Raw genomic sequence first — 19,548 nt, 5'->3', positions numbered from 1 at the left:
TAATTCCCGTGATTTTTTTATTAAATTCCTTTATTAGATATCGTTTTTGTTAAATTTCTCTATGCTACACACTTTAATTGGCCAATTGTAATTTTTTCTAATTTTTACAAGAATTAATTTAGCTCAAATTTTTTTTTTCGGATAATTAAAAGACGTAAAAAAGCTTCAAGATTAAAAAAAAATGTTCTAATTTGGTCATATATGCCTATATAGGGAGTGAAATGTCCATATATAATTTTTTTACTGAGTTTAGTACATTAAATCACCAACAGGTGGCGCATGGTCGCTAAATTATCTTGCTAGAAGAAAGATAAATTCAAGATATTTAGTTATAAAATTGAAAATTCTTTTATTTATGTTTAATTGAGGTTTTTACCGAATTTAGTACGTAAAATTTTCAACAGGTGGCGTATGGTCGCTAAATTATCTCGCTAGAAGAAAGTTAAGTTTAAGATATTTAGTTATAAAATAAAAATTCTTTTATTAATGCTTAATTAAGATTTTTTAAAGAATTTAGTACATAAAATCTCCAACAGATGGCGCATGTTCACTAAATTATCTCGCTAGAAAAAACTTAAGTTTGAGATATATAGTTATAAAATAAAAATTTCTTTATTAATGGTTAATTCAGGTCTTTTACAAGAATTTTTTATTAAATAAAATACAATAAGATTAAATTGTATAAAAATATATCAAATAAATGTATAAAGAAATTTTTTTTAATAAAAAAGCCACAAAATAAGGAATTATAGATAAATGCAACGTATGATTGTATTTAATATTAAATGTAAGTAATGTAAAATTTTGAACGATCAATAGAAATTGAAAAAAGTTTGGAAAATCTAAAAGTGCACGCCATAATATCATTTTCTATAATAAAATTGATTAAAATAGAATACAAAAAATACTTTCAAATCTTTCGCGCCATTGTCCACCCAGAAAAGAAAAGGTACTAAGCATATATTGTAAACGAACCTTATTTACATAGATATAGATATACAAACGATTAGTGGATTTTTAGTTTATTGCTAATTATAAATAAACTACATTGAATTAGACCGTAATTTTCGAAAGGACAGTTTTAAATCATACTGAAGTGTATAAAAAAAAATGAACTTGATCAGTTAAGTTTTTCGGGAGTTGTCGTGACCACGCCAGTTTCCATACATACATTTGACAGCCGGACAAACACGGAATAATTTTTTTTGTTTATTTAAAAAGCAAAATATCTTTTAAAAATGTCGTCAGTGTTGAAACTAGTGTTTTTCCATGAAATTTATGTGTAAATATTGTTCTACAAGTGCGACAGAAAATAAATAGAGACAATTTTAGTTCAAGAAATCGCTTGATTTTTTTAAGGCGAGTGTAGAGCACAACCTCAGCCGCTTCGCTTACGAGGCGTGCAATCCTTATCTGACATTTATTTTTAATTTATCCAATAAATCAATTTTTGATAGATGAAATTTGATGCAGACATTCGTAGAAAAAATTAAAAAAATTTATATTCTTCCATATAGCCTGATATAAACAAATTTAACCAAATAATATAATATATATTTATAGGAAAAAAATTTTGTAACAGTGCAGAAAAATCCTTAAAGACTTATCTAAATTTTTCAAGCGCATTTGACACACAATCCTTATAAAAACATGACAAATTTTAGTAAATTGAAAACCGAAACCGATCGGGAATGTAAATCGAAACTGAACTTCACGGATGGCTAAAACAAAATCATCCAAGGGCATCTTGAGAGTAAGTAAAATAAAAATAAAACAAGAGCGTCTCTTTTATTTTATTTTTCAGTATATATAGTAGTTATTTTCTCTTGAGAGTGCAGCGTACCAGTGGTTGCAATCGAAAGGTGCTATTGAGACGCCTTGGGTAACGGATCGTCCCATACACTCTACCAATCGTAGCAACCACGTTTTTATTTTATTTATTTATATTATTATTATTATATCTTTTTTCTCAACTTCGTCTTCTCGCTTCGGCCGCTTCTTCTCGGCTCTGAAGTTTATTTATGTGAATGTGCGAGAATAAACTGGCAAGAGGATACACTTAAAGAACACACATGTCTTTCTGGTGTATAAATTGCATTAATATCGATATAGGTATGTATATTTGTAAGCTTGTACGCTTGTATAGGACAGCGGCTGCTGCTCCTATATAACAGACACCTACGCGTGTGATAAAAAAGCTCTGAGGAAACTCAGCTATCTCTACAGTAAGTACCTGTGAATATAACTTGTCCTTAGTGTCGGCGAGTAGATATCTGTTAGAAAGTTGCTCTGATTTAACTATTACCAGCCTAAAATCTATTGCTTACTTACTTTATTTTATTGTTTGGGATTGTTATTACAATACAAGTGTTTTAATCACTTTTAATCATACAGGTCATACTGATAAAACGATTTATTTGTAATGACTTGAAAAAATAAATTAAAAAATTGTCAAAAAATTAAATAGATTAACTTTATGTCTACAAATAAATTTTTTTAAGGCACAATTATTATAAAGGAACGTAATAAAATATTAACAAATTTGAATTATTCATTGAGCTAATAAATATTTATTAATAATTGAAAATAAGTTTTGTAATTTTAATTGAAAGTTTATAATTTTTTTATTGATATAAATCAAATTTTTGGAGCAATTATTGATAATATCAAAAATTTTTTTTAAAAAGAATTCACAAAAAAGTAAGAGTCAAAATTATGTAAATAAAAAATTTTCTTAATTTAAATTAAACATTTTGCGACTATATAATAGAGCAGTTTTATGAAATATCATTAAATAAATATTTTTAAGTCGAATAAATAATATTTCATACATAAAATAACAAAGAATTTTTATTTTAAATATTTAACACTTTATTAGGTGAATTTACATAAAATTAACCCATAAAAAAATTAAATATTTAATATAATTAAGAAATGACCTTGTATTTTGTGAACTATTGACATTTTTAAAGATATAAGCTCATCCCGACGTTACACTCATCAAGACCTTTCATTTGAGTACCCACATCAATTTTTCATATATTTATATATATTATATATATAAATATATGAAAAATATATCAAAAATGCATGTGGGTACTCAAATGAAAGGTCTTGATGAGTGTAACATCGGGATGAGCTTAAAAACATTAATAGTTAAAAAAGTACAGTGCAATTTAACATAATTAAGAAACGACCTTGTATCTTGTGAACTATTGACATTTTTGAAGATATGAGCTAATCCCGATGTTACACTTATCGAGACCTTTTATTTGAGTACCCACATCAATTTTTCATATATTTTATATATTTACATACATGTATATATGAAAAATATATCAAAAATGCATGTGGGTACTCAAATGAAAGCTCTTGATGAGTGTAACATCGGGATGAGCTTATATCTTTAAAATATGTGTCATATATATGTATATATGAAAAATATATGGAAAATTGATGTGGGTACTCAAATGAAAGGTCTTGATGAGTGTAACATCGGGATGAGCTTATATTTTTAAAATATGTGTCATATATATGTATATATGAAAAATATATCAAAAATGCATGTGGGTACTCAAATGAAAGCTCTTGATGAGTGTAACATCAGGATGAGCTTATATTATATTTATATTACATTAATAAATCAAAATTTTATTTATTGATAATTCACAAGTCACGGCAGTCACATAGTGACTGCAAAGTTGCTAGTATACAATTATTAAAATTAATATAACCATAATTTTAATAAAAAAATAATCTTAAAAAGATTAAAATCTTATTATAATATACCGAGAAGAAAGAGTGATCCATTTAAAAGCAGGAAGCACTAAGAATAATCAGAATAAAAGTGAGAGGAAAAGAAGGTGGATAATGATATTTTCACAGGTGGTCTTCTCTTGACGCAAAACTTTTATTTCTACACCAAAGCTGAAACTTTAACCGTCGTTGTAACTCAAGTCTGGACCACAAAATGAACACAGACATCCACACATAAAGATAAGTACTTGTTACTCATACACCCAGTTAGTTATTTACTTACAGCAAACTGGGTGAGTATGAGAGTACGTGCACAGATATAAAATTTTTCTCTCTTTCGTAATATTTTTGTTCGCTTAGTCTAAGAGTAAACTGCACAAAGCTATCTTCTTATGATCTCCGTTCCGCATCCTGCCGGTAAATGCGAATAGAAGAGGAAGATCGTACGTGCGCTGTTAAATCTGCCAGATTATTTTTTTCTTCATCTCTTCTCCTCTTCTTATACATTTTATTTTATTATATAAAAATAAATATATTAAAGCTGGTTTCGCTTCCCTTCACATTGTTTTTTGATGAGTACGTTAAATAGTTGTCACTGTTTTATTTAATTTTTCCAACATTTGCTTGCTCCGTTTATTTATTTCTCTTGTTTCCCGAAGTAGCCAAAGAAAATGTTGTATAAACGCAGAGCGAAAGGAGGACACATCTCGGTCTTATTCTTATAAGCTTGCTCCAAGAGTAGTCCTTTGTGCCGGTAGAGAGCCGCCACACCTGCGACTCTTATAGATGCTCCTTGTGCGCCCACCGATGGAAACTACCAACAACACAAACTACAACAACTACAACTACAACTACAATAACAACAGCAACTACAACAGGAACATCAGGGCCATAAACGGAGGAATGCGACCAGGAAGTCAGAATAAGACAACTGCTGCTCTCTGCGTGCTCACTATCTGTGTAAGCCTCCTCTCTGTGTGCATGTCACATTGCCACACAAATCTACACTTTTTTGATTTTTTACTTTTTACTCGCTGTGTTGATAGGAGTCAAGGATTTATTTTTATATAATTGATTAATGATAATAAATTTGTGAATATTTAAAAAATTTGATATTTATGTGCATGATATGTAATTACAATTATTTATTTATATACGTTAAGCGGATAATTTATTGGAGTTGCGTCTGAATATATTTATTGATATTTAATAAATCATAGAGGGTATTCAATTTAATCTAATATATTATTTTGATTTTCAATTTATAATAATATTAAATGAGATTAATTTTTTTAGAACAAATATACAATAAAAATTGTCCGTAATTGCGATAAAATATTACTAGCAACCTTGCAGTCACTATGTGACTGCCATAAATTGTGGACTATAAATAAATAGAATTTTCCTTTATTGAATAATGATTTTTGTTAAATTGCAATGTACTTTCTTAACTATGGAAGTTTTTAATGATATAATCTCATCTTGATGTTACACTCATCAAGAGCTTTCATTTGAGTACCAAGATGCATTTTTATATATATTTCATATATACATATATATAATATATATAAATACATGAAAAATTGATGTAGGTACTCAAATGAAAGGTCTCGATGAGTGTAATGTCAGGATGAGCTTATATCTTTGAAAATATCAATAGTTCACGAGATACAAGGTCGTTTCTTAATTATGTTAAATTGCACTGTACCTTCTTAACTATTGATATTTTCAAAGATATAATCTCATTCTAATTTTACACTCATCAAGAGCTTTCATTTGAGTACCAAGATGCATTTTTATATATTTTTCATATATACATATATATAATATATATAAATATATGAAAAATTGATGTGGGTACTAAAATGAAAGGTCTCGATGAATGTAACATCGGGGTGAGCTTATATCATTGACAATATCAATAGTTCACAAGATACAACGTCGTTTCTTAATTATGTTAAATTGCACTGTACTTTCTTAACTATTGACGTTTTTAAAGATATAAGCTCATCCCGATGTTACACTCATCAAGAGCTTTCATTTGAGTACCTACATGCATTTTGATATATTTTTCATATATTCATATATCTAATATATATAAAATATATAAAAAATTGATGTGGGTACTCGAATGGAAGGTCTTGATGAGTGTAACATCAGGATAAGCTTATATCTTTAAAAATGTCAATAGTTCACGAGATACAAGGTCGTTTCTTAATTATGTATCTAGAGATAGAGCATTTTCGAATGCAGCCTAAATACTTATCATAATAAATCGACTGTCGGTGAGAATGATGTAAAACCTTGAAAATGCATAAATTCAAGTCAAGATCTTTACAATGACACTAAATTTCACTAAAAAAACCGATTCTATCATATGACTGTCCTTTTTATTTAAATTTTTATCTTAACAAACATGTTTTACTCAACCAAAAATGGTTTAATAGTTATTTTTATTAAAAACAAACGTAAGATGAGCTTCTTAGAAAGATAAAAAAATTATTTTTTAATTATTATTTAGTTTCTAAAAATGAACTCTCTTCTAACGAGATAATTAAGTGATCATGCGCCACCTGTCGGCAACTTTATGTACTACGTTTGGTACAAAAATTATGTATGGGCATAATATGATCATATAAGGATATATATGACCATCTTAGACCTGACTTGGTCATATTAGACCATATTAGAACATATTTTACGAGTCAAGTAAAATTTTTTAAAACAATCTTGGTTAAAAATAATTTCTTGTAATTTTATGAAATATTTTTTTTAATTTTTACGATAACTAAGATCCTTAACTTGACAAAATTTACAAGGATTTTATTATATATGTTGAAATAAATCCGGATAGTAGAGATACATAACACTAGAGCATGATAGTTGACGTTTGAAAGGTCGCGTGGGAGACGTGCGCACGTGCAATTTATTCAGACGTAATGACCGTTTATAGGATAATATAATGGAGGCATGGCAGAATTGCTGAAGAAAAAGGAAGAAACATTTATCACTTACCCCCACTCGTCAATTCTTCTCCATTCATTCGTCTAGAAGCCGTCGTTCTCATTCTCATCCTCGTACTTGTACTCGCACTCGTAATTCTGTTGAGCCGCTGGATAAGAGACGAGAGACTTGAGTAGGGAATAAGAAATAATTGACTACTTGTTCGCTGGATAATGTGTAATGGCAACCCAATGAGACGTTAACCAGAGCATTCCACGCGTTAAGAAGTTACTTAAAAATTTTTTAATAATTTTAAATCCTCGCATTGCTTCTTTATTCTTATTTTTTATTTATTATCCTTGCTACTATTTATATTAGGGAGAATAAAGATATAAAGTTTAGTAAGAGGTATCAAGTTTACGTTTATAAACCGATTTAACGTGCATAAAAAAATGACTGGGTGAACAAGTTATTCCATCCCTTAAAGCATTTTTGTAAGAGATATCTTTATAATTATGATCATACATATAAATAATTTCTAAAAAAATAAATATAGTAAAAATAATAACTAGCAACCTTGCAGTCACTATGTGACTGCCGTGACTTGTGAACTATAAATAAATAAAATTTTGCTTTATTAAATAATGAGTTTTGTTAAATTGCACTGTACCTTCATAACTATTGATATTTTCAAAGATATAATCTCATTCTAATTTTACACTCATCAAGAGCTTTCATTTGAGTACCGACATGCATTTTGATATATTTTTCATATATACATATATATAATACATATAAATATATGAAAAATTGATGTGGGTACTCAAATGAAAGGTCTTGATGAGCGTAACATTGGGATGAGCTTATATCTTTAAAAATGTCAATAGTTGAGAAAGTGCAGTGCAATTTAACATAATTAAGAAACGACCTTGTATTTTGTGAACTATTGACATTTTTAAAGATATAAGCTCATCCCGATATTACACTCATTAAGAACTTTCATTTGAGTACCCACATGCATTTCGATATATTTTTAATATATACATATATGAAATATATATAAATATATGAAAAATTGATGTGGGTACTCAAATAAAAGATCTTGATGAGTGTAATGTCGAAATGAGCTAATATCTTTAAAAATGTCAATAGTTCTCAAGATACAAGGTCATTTCTTAATTATGTAAAGTTGCACTGCACTTTTTTAACTATATTTATATTTTTAAAGATATAAGCTCATCCCGATGTTGTACTCATCAAGAGCTTTCATTTGAGTATCCAGATTTTTTTTAATTTTAAAACGTCAATAGGACAAGAAAACTTCAGATTCAAATTCAGTGGAACAAAGTACATAAAAATCATACTCAATCTGAATCCAAAAAATTTTTTTCATCTCGATAATTTTGATTTTTCATGATTTCTTGCCTTTTTTCGGTTATTTGCAATTTTTTCAAATTTTAACGGATCAAGAAGCTACTTAACGTTTAGATTTAGATTCAGTGAATTGACGTACATGAAAATCATACTTGATCTGGGTTCACAAAAATTTATTCATTGCTGTGACTGCAGTTTTTCGCAATTTTTTGCTTATTTTGGGTTTTTTTTTTTTGCATTTTACTCATAATTTTGAGGGTATACGGGCATAACTGACTTCAGATTCGGATTTAGCGCGTCAAAATACATAAAGATAGGTCTGGTTAAAAGTATAGACCACTTTTTTTTTTGTGGGCCAGTGTAATGAATACTACTTTAATATATTTTCTATTTATTTTTTTAATTTAAAAACTAAATTTTATTATGTTTTATAGATTTTATAATCTTGATATTTTAAATAGAATGGTTACTCCTCTTTTACACTGGTATTACTCCGTTTTACACCGATTTAACACCGGTATTTTAACACCGGAAAAGTTACGCCAGTGTTATTTTGTTTTAACCATTTTATTTTAGTCCATTTTTAACACCGCTCTTTTCACAGTGTATCTTTAAAAATGTCAATATTCCACAAGATACAAGGTCGTTTCTTAATTATGTTATAATTGCACTGTACTTTCTTAACTATTGACATTTTTAAAGATATAAGCTTATCCCAATGTTACACTCATCAAGAGCTTTCATTTAAATACCCACATGCATTTTGATACATTTTTCATAGATACATATACATGTATATATGTATATATCTGATAAATATATATATATATATATATATATATATATATATATATGAAAAATTGATGTGGGTACTTAAATGAAAGGTCTTGATAAGTGTCATATCGGGATGAGCTTATATCTTTAAAAATGTCAGTAGTTCACAAGATACGAGGTCATTTCTTAAATATGTATCTAGAAATAGAGCATTTTTAAATGCAGCCTAAATACTTATCATCATAAATTGAGTATTGGTGAGAATGATATAAAACCTCGAAAAGGCACAGATCCAGGTCAAGACCTTTCTAATGACACCAAATTTAACCATAAAAACCCATTTTATCATTTACATACACTAGTCACAAAATTTTACTTATTTTCTCAATAATATAGATAATTTGGCTATCATTTTCGAAAAATAATAAAAATTTAATCATTACATATGTGTAAATAAATATTATTAATTGTGTTTGATTAAAGATGACAACGACCTCTCTTACAATATAAAAAAATTTTTTGATAAAAGAATGTTTAACAACACTACATATCTTCTAATGTAAGCTTAAACAACTGTATTTAGATTATTAAAATTACATACCAAAGTATATTTGACTATTTGTTTAGATTTTTAAATAAAATAAAATGTAGAATATCTAAATATCACGAGAATGGATTTTTTAATCATAAAATACGCTCACGTACTAATTATTTCATTTACACTTACTTGAATAATTATTCTACGCAATTAAAGAAACCGTCAGGCTTTTCTACGGCAAACTTTTGACTGTTATCGAACAACTACTGGCAATATGTGACAATTATAAAATGTATGTTAGTGTGAATATATATTATAATACATATCTTATATAATTTAGATAATTAATCCGATTAAAAAGTAAATTTAACCGATGTAATATATAAACACTTGATCATGTTTATAAACTAATCAGTCTTTAAATATTCTTCTTAAGAGAATTTTATTCCAAACTTTGTATACTTTGTTTGACTTAAAAAATATTATAAATTTTTCTTTTTATATTACTATTAACTTAGTTTACAAGTAAATAAAATTTAATTTATATTAATTAATCATTTGAAATCATTTTCCAGATAAATATACCGTAAGTTTACATTTTTTTTTATATTTATTATTTAATAAATAGCTTATTTAATAAGCTCATCTCGAAGTTATACTCATCAAGAGCTTTCATTTGAGTACCCACATGCATTTTTATATATTTTCTATTTATACATATATATGATATATATATATATATATATATATATATATATATATATATATATATATATATATATATATTTGAAAATTTGATGTAGGTACTCAAATGAAAGGTCTTGACGAGTGTAACGTCGGGATGAGCTTATATCTTTAAAAATGTCAATAGTTCAAAAGATACGAGGTAGTTTTTTAATTATGTTAAATTGCAATGTACTTTTTTAACTATTGACATTTTTGAAGATATAAGCTCATCCCGATGTTACACTCATCAAGAGCTTTTATTTTAGTACCCACATGCATTTTTATATATTTTTCATGTATACATATATATATCTATAAATATATGAAAAATTGATGTGGGTACTCAAATGAAAGGTTTTAATGAGTGTAACATCAGCCTGAGCTTATATCTTAAAAAATGTCAATAGTTCACGAGATACAAGGTAATTTCTTAACGTTATTATGAATTTATTTTTCCTTAATTTTTCATTCGTTTTTTTAACTTAAATAAATATTTGTTGATATAAATTAAGTTGTGGAGTGATAATTTCTATTACCTTTGCAATTGCACGCCTCATAGCGCGAAGCGCGTGAGGTTGTGCTTTATACTCGACTCGTCAAGGTCAAACAATTTTGTGATCTTTAAATGTCTCTATCACAACCATATTAAACTTATACAATGATATAAGTAGATGTACATCTAAAAAACACTTAAATTAAACCATATTTTACTTTCTAAAATCATTTCATGTTGCTATTTTGAAAAAAATTTTACGTGGACTTCCGGATGTCACCCCATTTTGGATGTACCAACGATTACTCCCGAACAAATTGATATTTCAAGACCGGACCTTTTTTATTAGTTTAAGAATTCGATTAACTGGGTCCGTATTTCATATCAGTGGTCTAGTTTACGTATTTTTTTTTTTAATTGAATTTTCATTAAAATTCACTATAACCGTACAAAGCCAAACGAACTTTTCTTATTTGTCAAAACTATGGCGCCACTTGATCAAGCTAGATTTTTTAGACTGCGTTCGCATATGACAAGAAAAAAGGGCGCTGATATTTAAAAAAAAAATAAAAAATATGTAAGAAATTACTTAATTATTTTTTTTTTAATCAATTACACAATTAATTTTTTTCTTAAAAAATGAATGAGCGTTATGAGGTGTGCATTTTTGGATTTTCCAAACTTTTTTTTTTTACTCTGACCTATAATTGATTACTCACCAAAAAGACAGGATACGCTCTTATGACTTTAGAAAAATGTTTTCTTAAAACCATAAGGGCGTATAACAAAAAAAATGTTTTTTTTTTTTTTCGTTTTTTCCATAGATGTTAATGTTGTAACAGGGTAATTTACCCTGTATCGGTAGAATCGACCAGACGTTGGTACCTATTCGACGCAGCACTGGCGCGTCTCGGTCTTCGGGACCCATTAGCGTTAAGTGGGGGTAAGTCTGAGGTTTCTTGGCTGATCGCGTAGCTGCGGTGAGTTAGAAGTAGTGCAGTGCTCAGTTCAACAATATCAGCAGCCAAAAAGTCCAAGAAGGAAGCCAGTTTTGAACAAAGAGTTTCCTCAGCACAAATTTAACCAGGTATTGAGACTTTCACATTTTTGATGAGCCAAGGGGGTCGTATACCCGGCTCATCAATTTTACTACTTCTCATTATTAATTAAATTTTGATAATTCAATTGTTTATAATAATTTGCTCAATAATAATTAATTATTTTAATTGATTTGATTCGTTAGCATTGTGAGCATTCCTCTTGGGGGATTTTATACCCGAGGAATGTTCTAGGGGAAGGACGGGCAAAACGGATATGTTAATTTGAAAATGAAATAACAAATATATATTACAATCATATCCATTCTTAACTTTGGCTAATAATTTTTTGGGTAATTGAAGTTTATAATTAAAGTAAAATAAAAATAATAACAAAGAAATTCTTCTTCGAAATTAAAAAAAAAAAAAAAGTCAACATTATCCGTTTTGCCCTACCAGGGCGGGCAAAATGAATACTCAGGTCGCGTAAAACGAATACTGATTGGAAAATATATTTCAATCAAAACAATCGTCGCAAAAATATCAACCGCGTCCTGAATATGAAGAAAAAAAATCAAATCTGCATCGTCCTTAACAACATTAAACTAAGTACTGTATACTTACGATTTAAAATTTTTTTTTTTTCCTAAATTTCAATATTTATAAAAAAAATTCCCACAAGTATGCAAAACCAATGCTTTATCGATAACGGTAAGTGTAGTTACATAATAGATTGATAGATTGCTGTATAAAATGTTTCTATCGACCGACCAGCGATTTAAAACGATTATTCATTTTACCCGCCCTCTCCGTCTTGCCCGTCCGTCCCCTAGACCTCTTGCTCTCTAAACATGAATTAGTGAAAATTCACTTGAATAAGTGAATATTCACTATTTCCAAGTGCCAATCGTACCACTGGTTCGAATCAGTGGTACGATTGGCACTTGGAAATAGTGAATATTCACTTATTCAAGTGAATTTTCACTAATTCATGTTTAGAGAGATGGGTTTAGGAGTCGTGAGAAATTACATTATTGATTCGGCCGGTTAATAATTATTAACATCCTAGATTGGCTTAAATAAATTCATTTTCATTAATAAAATATCAATTAATTTCTGAACACCGAGAATAATTCCAATCGGCAGCTCACGATCGGGCAAGCGCCGCTCGTATACCCGAGGTCAAAGCTTGCTACGCAGTTACGTACACCGGCGTCCATTTTGAGCGCGCGAATTCTTGGCAATTATTTTACAAGACGAATTATTAAGAACAATCGAATTATTATTATTTAATACGGTTTATTACAAGAAAATATTAATTATTTAACATTATATAATTTATTGAGAATTGGCTTGTTATGTAAAACATTTTTTTTGGCATAACCGTGACCTATACTTGTGCATCAATATACAAGGTAGACCGCCACTATAGTAGTTTTCCGAAACATCCGAAGAGAGGGTAAGAGACCGCAAAAATCTCGGACCCGGAAAACTTCTGAGTGTTCGCTCTTTTCGTGCTTGAACCTATCTAGTGGTAACATCGTACACAGTTTAAGTAAGTCTCGATAGACCACGTGTAATTTTGTCTCATTGAAATTAAACAGTTTGTAAAAGTAAAGTAAAATCGTGAAGTGAAATCAACTAAAGCAAATTGAATTAACAAGATTCATCAACTTTTATCAGGTACATTTCAATTATTAATATTTGTGAATTTAGCAATATTGTAAACTCGTTATATGAAAGAAAATATTAAATTTCAACCATTGTGTAATAGTTGTAACAATTGTAATAATTTTGTAACTCAATTAACTTTTAATTCAAATAATATATGTATTAAATTTAACTAATGATCAATTATTCAAACAAACCTATTTTCAATAGATTAAAAACTCGGAGTTCCCGGTCTATTAGCCTAACACGCTACGACTAAATACTAAATAATTAAACCATTTAAAATAATTAATTTTCTATAAATTAATAATTCTTACATAACAGCTATTGAACTTCGACGCAATTAAGATTGAATACCCGTGGATAATTTTTCGTGAATTTATTTTACATTGAGATAAATTGTGTTATGTAAAGAAATTTTTCTTTACATATTTATTAACTATAAAAATCGAGTATAATATTTATTAATAAAAAAAAAAAAATCGAGTATGATTTTATTTAAATTTTAACGATTGTAAAAGATAATTCGAGTGCGGTCATTAAGTGTCTCGTTCGATTTTTACAAAAGGCCCAGGGAAATTTCCGTAATTAGTCTGGAGCCCAGGTATATTTAAGAGATTAAATAGATAAATGGGAGTTTTGTTATACGTAAGCTAACTCACTTAAACTCAAAATAAGAAATACTTAAAGATAAAGAACATTAGATAAAAAGATTTATTTTAAACCAAAAGATTTTAGAATAATTTAATTACAAAATTTTAGTGTTGAGACAAATATCGAAATAAATTTTAATAATGCAACTTCCAAAATAATTTTTAGTCAACAAAAATTAAATATGAAATGAGAAACAAATAAAAAAAATAAAACTTGAAAGTTAAATAATTTAAAATAAACAAATTTTAAACAATTGAATTCTAAAATAATACAACAAATTTATAAAACGATAAAACAGAAATATTTCTTCAAATAAATAATTAAATTCAAAGAAACGTAAGAAATGTTAGATTCGAGTACATATTTATTCATATGATTTTAATAAATAAATTAATGTAGACAGTACAAATGTATGTCTTTGTCTATGCGTAAATGCGCTTACGTATACACTAACACATAGATAAATAATAGAACATAAGAGTAAGTGAGAAAGCATGTTGCACTCTGATCCAAGTACAGGGACTCATGCAACATTTTTAGACAAATTTAAGAGAGAGGGTAAGGGCCCAAGAAAATAGACACATAATTGGACATTTGTTTCCCCCAATGAGTGGAAATTAGTAACGCCCTAAAATTCGACACCCTGCAATTGTCACCAAAAATCTCTCTCGTTGTCCTGACGTCCTAGTGTTAACATCGTACATAGTTTAAATAAGTCTCAATAGACCACGTGTAAATCTTTTGTATAGAAAGTAAATCATTTGTAAAGGTAAAGTAAAATCGTAAAGTGAAACCAACTCAATCAAATTAAATCAACAAGGTTCATCAATTTTTATCAGGTATATTTTAAATTATTAATATTTGTGAATTTAGTAATATTGTAAAATCGTTATATGAAAGAAAAGTTAACTTTAATCACTGTGTAATAATTGTAATAATTGTAAACTTAACTAATGATATTAATTTTGGACTTAAACAATATATGTATTAAAATTATTCAACTACATCAATTTATTCAAACAAACCTATCATTCTCAATAAATTAAACTCGGAAGTTCCCGGTCTATTAGCCTAACACGCTAGGACCAAATACTTAAACACATTAAATATTTTAAATGTAAAATTAATTAATTATCCTAAATTAAATATTTTTTACATAACAATTGTTTTATTAATTATTTATAAATCGAAAAATTCCACGTGGTCATTTTATATATTGAACTATTGAAAATTAAAATTATTATTCTGTTGGAATTGTTTATAAAAATATTTAACGGCGTGGATTAAGTCCCAGAAAATTAGTCAGAATTTTATAAAGAAATATTCTTAAGAATTTATTCAAAATTTAAGAAATAAAATTTACGAGTTGAAATTGGAGTAAAATTTTACGTCGAATGATCCGGAAGATTTATTTAATGTTGAGTATTAAACTCGTGGTTAATTTGGAATAAATTCAGGCATCGGTTTTTAGTGTAGATTTTTTTGAAAATTAAATTATTAGTTGTGAAAATGGTTTACGATTTAATTGTTAGCTAATGACTGAATTAATTAAGCAAAAAGTTTGACGTAATAATTTTCTGATATTAAATTTTGTAATAACTTTTATAAGTCAAAAATAAAAGTTAAGTAAAGTCAGAGTGTGTGTAAAGGCCGTGCGGGTTATACGTGTGTGAGTGTGTATGTTCTCTGCTTGTTGATGTTTTGCCGAGCAGAGTAGTTCGTACAGTCTTAGAGCGTGAGGGTCCGGTGGACAGCGCGATTTAGTTAGAAACTGCGGTATAGACGCTCCATAAGAGGGTACCGTCAGGATTAAGATTTTTGGCAACGTCCTCTGCTTGTTGATGTTTTGCCGGGTAGAGGACTAGCCGTGTTGTTGAGGCGTTAGTTAGTTGAGTTACTACGTTCTCTGCTTGTTGATGTTTTGCCGAGCCGAGAACTAGTAGTGTATAGCGGAATAAAATACCCGTTACAATGTTTTCAACATTTTTACATTGTTTGGAGCAAAGAAATTTTTTTTATACGCCCTTATGGTTTTAGTAACGCGATATATCTGAGGATTAACATAAATAATTTAGTCACAAGCTTGAGCGACCGTATTTTAATAGCTATAAAATATTCTGTGTTTTGAGTTAAAAAGTAATTTCAGTTATTAAATAATAAATTATATTTCTCCTTTAAAATTGTAAGATTTTTTATCTTTGCAATTCAATTCAATTTTAATTAAAAAAAATTTTTTATTTTAGATTACTGCAAACTAATTTTAAAAAAATGATCCGATCTGTGACAATGTTGATAGTTGCAATTGTAGCAATAATTGCTGTCTTGTTACTAGAAAGTTCAGAAGCGAAACATATAACACTTTGTTTACTGAAATTGGTATGTATTAACATAAGTTTTAATTTTTTTATAATCAAATTATTATTTATTCATTTATTTAAATTATCCATTATTAATTAGTATCATCCATTGTTCTTTTGATTCTAGTGTTCATGGGCTCAGAACTACACAATAACTGAGTGACTCTCGTTAGAAATCATGTGCCAAAAATATTTTAATTAAATTTGTCAATAGTATACTATGTCACTTGAAATTTTTCTATTTTAATAAAAGCGAGTTAAAATATTTTTAAACTTTCTATCTTTTTTTGAACGAAATTTCTGTTTGATTTTATTAGTATATTTTTAACTTCCCGTTAAGATAATTGAAAATTTTCAAAAATTTGGAAGTTATTGGTCTTACCCCGTTTTTCGCAAATCGAATTTTCATCAGACCTCGACGTTTTGAGGTCCTAGGAAGCTTTCCTGACTATTCCCGCGAGGGTGCCGCTATGTCTGTATGTATGTGTATGTGTGGGTGTAAATATGTAAACCTCTTATAACTTTTGAACGGTTAAACCGATTTTATCACGGTTGGTGCCATTCGAAAGGGCTTGGCCAAACTTAGGTTTCCTGTCAATTTGAAACGATTCGGACCGATAGATTTTGAGAAATTTGGAGAAATCTAAAAAAAAATAAGAAAAAAAATTTTTTCAAAAGTGATTATTTTGGAATAACTTTCAAACGGCTCTACCGATCGATTCCAAAAACTAATCAGCTCTTAATCTTGAAAAACCACATCGATCGCCACCTATCCGGTCAAAATCGGTTGATTCGTTCGAGAGATATCGTGAACGAAAGAAAACCAAAAAAAGTGTTTTTTCGGAGTTACTCCGAAATTTCTAGTTTGAACTTAGAAATTCTTTATGAGGCTTAAAAAACTGCGTAACATGCCGCCAATCGCGTAAAAATCGGTTCATTCATTCAAAAGATATTGCGGTTTGAAAATTTTAAAAATAGTGTTCTACGAAACTTCTATCAGACTTTTGAACTCAGAGCTCAAAAGCATATAAAAGGTATCTTTTTGAGCTCGAAGAGCTCAAAACACATAAATTTTATTTTTGAGCTCAAAGAGCTCAAAAACATCGTAGGTGCAATTTTAAGCGGCCAGGTATTAACGGAATTAGCGGGAAGTTGCAGGGACGGCCTTCAGGATCAACTGTTTTCCTAATTTTTTTTTTAAATGTACATAAAAAAATGAACAATTAAAAAAGAAAAAAGTTGATTATTATAATTTTAACAAATTTTCAAAAAAATTTATAAATTTTTTAGAAAATTGTGATATTTAATATTTTTTTTTTTTTTTTTTTAAATAGTTCATTTTTTATTTACCTTTCAAAAAAAAATCTATCAAAAAAATATAAAATAGAAATTTTGAAGGCAAAAAAGCTATCGAAATATTTATTTTTTTATATTTTCGATATCACAACCATACATCCACCGTAAAAACATGCAGAATAAAAAAAATTTTTAAATGTTAATTTTTCATCTAGATATCCCGCATGGAGATATGTATGTCAAAAATATATGTAGACATATATGTAAGCATACACTGAAAAAAAAATTTCTTAGTTTAAGAATTTTTTTACTCAAATTAAGAAAGGGACATTCTTCAAAATTATTTACTTGATTCAAGTTAAATTTTTTTCTGTGTATCTCAAGACATATATATTGCATTTATATGTGGACATATATGTGAACATAAATGCGGACATATATTTAGCGCAAAAAAAATATATGTGAAATATATATATTCGCATATATTTTTGGCATATATATTTTTTCATGCGAGATGGCCAAAAATAGGTTTGACCCCACTTGTAAAAAATGTTACTGTCTTAAAATAAAAATTTATTATTGTAAAAATAATTTTTTGGATAAATTCATTAATTGTAAATATTTTAAACTTTAATCGTACACTGTAAAAAAAGCGGTGTTAAAAATGGACTCATTTTAACACCGCTATGTAACACTTGTGTATTAACACCGGTGTAGCGGTGCTCTTTTGCGGTGTTAAACCGGTGCAATACTGGTGTTACAGTAGAATAAATTTACACCGTTTCGGAGTATGAATATAACATGATCCATAAAAGACAATTAATATTCAATATTTATTAAAATGAGAAACAATTTTTTTTTTTGCCCTCCGGGCGGAAAGTGACAACTTTCGTCCCGCTGCGCTAAACTAAGTTGCCGCTTTCCGCCTTCGTCGGACAAAAAAATAGTATACACTCCACGGGAAGTAAATAAGAAAGCCTCAGATCACATGTTTGTTGACCTCGGCTTCGCCTCGGCCAACAATTACATGTGATCTGAGACATTTCTTACTTTACTTCCCTAGGTGTGTAATATACTATTTTTTATAACACCGATTTAAGGAAGTTCGAGCGTAACTAATGAGTCAAAATAATGTTGAAACTTTTTTTTCATATAACCTGCATTGAAAATGCGAGTTTCAATGCCTGTTGAGCCAACCGAAACTACACAATTTCAGACCAATGTGACTGTGCCGGGCAGGAATCAATTATTTCTTCCCGGCGGACAGAAAATGATGATTTTCTGTCCGCGAGGTGAAGTTGCAGCTTTATTTTCAATCCTATCAATTGTTTGTTTATTTTATACCTTTATAATTGTCATTCTAACCGTTAACTGTACTGACATATTATAATTCTGTCATTAAGCATAAATAAGAATGACAAAAGAAAACTATTCAATTTACGAATAATGTTTGATAAAAAATAAACTATTACTTTCTATTTTATTATAAATTTTATAATAAAATGGTATTTTCGCTATTTGTCTGAAACTATTTAGTTCTGGTTGGCTCCAGACATTGAAATTAGCATTTTTAATGCATCTTATATGGAAAATATAATGTGTGACGCGGGATGAAACACGATTTCAGACCGAGTGATGCCAGCCCTCGTTTCGCTCGGGAAGGCAACTTCACTTTCATTTTGTTTCATCCCTAGTCACACAATATACTATTAAATTTTAGTTTTCCCAATATTCGTCAAAATTCTTTATTTTAATTCAAAGTAACTTAAACAATTTAATAATTTATGATTTTTACTTATTTAATAGAGTAAAGTAATAAAATGACTTTGGTATTTATTACTTGCCGGAATAAATAAACAGATTTGGCAATAGGGCGTTTGATTATACCCATAACTGAGACATGGATGAGTGTGTGTGGGTTAAACATTT

At 28.5% G+C, this 19,548-nt stretch overlaps 1 long non-coding RNA gene across 1 annotated transcript; it reads left to right on the top strand.

The window, feature by feature from the left end:
• The first annotated feature begins 16,025 nt into the window (after positions 1-16,025).
• On the top strand, positions 16,026-16,520 carry LOC123265757. Its single transcript, XR_006509661.1, has 3 exons — positions 16,026-16,102; positions 16,210-16,342; positions 16,451-16,520. It is a non-coding gene; the product is annotated as an uncharacterized LOC123265757 (long non-coding RNA).
• Positions 16,521-19,548: the final 3,028 nt, after the last annotated feature.

The sequence above is a fragment of the Cotesia glomerata genome, linkage group LG5, assembly GCF_020080835.1.
Source record: "Cotesia glomerata isolate CgM1 linkage group LG5, MPM_Cglom_v2.3, whole genome shotgun sequence".
Taxonomy (NCBI): domain Eukaryota; kingdom Metazoa; phylum Arthropoda; class Insecta; order Hymenoptera; family Braconidae; genus Cotesia; species Cotesia glomerata.
The sequence above is the reverse complement of the archived record's forward strand: the minus strand, read 5'-3'. Positions and strand labels throughout refer to the sequence as shown.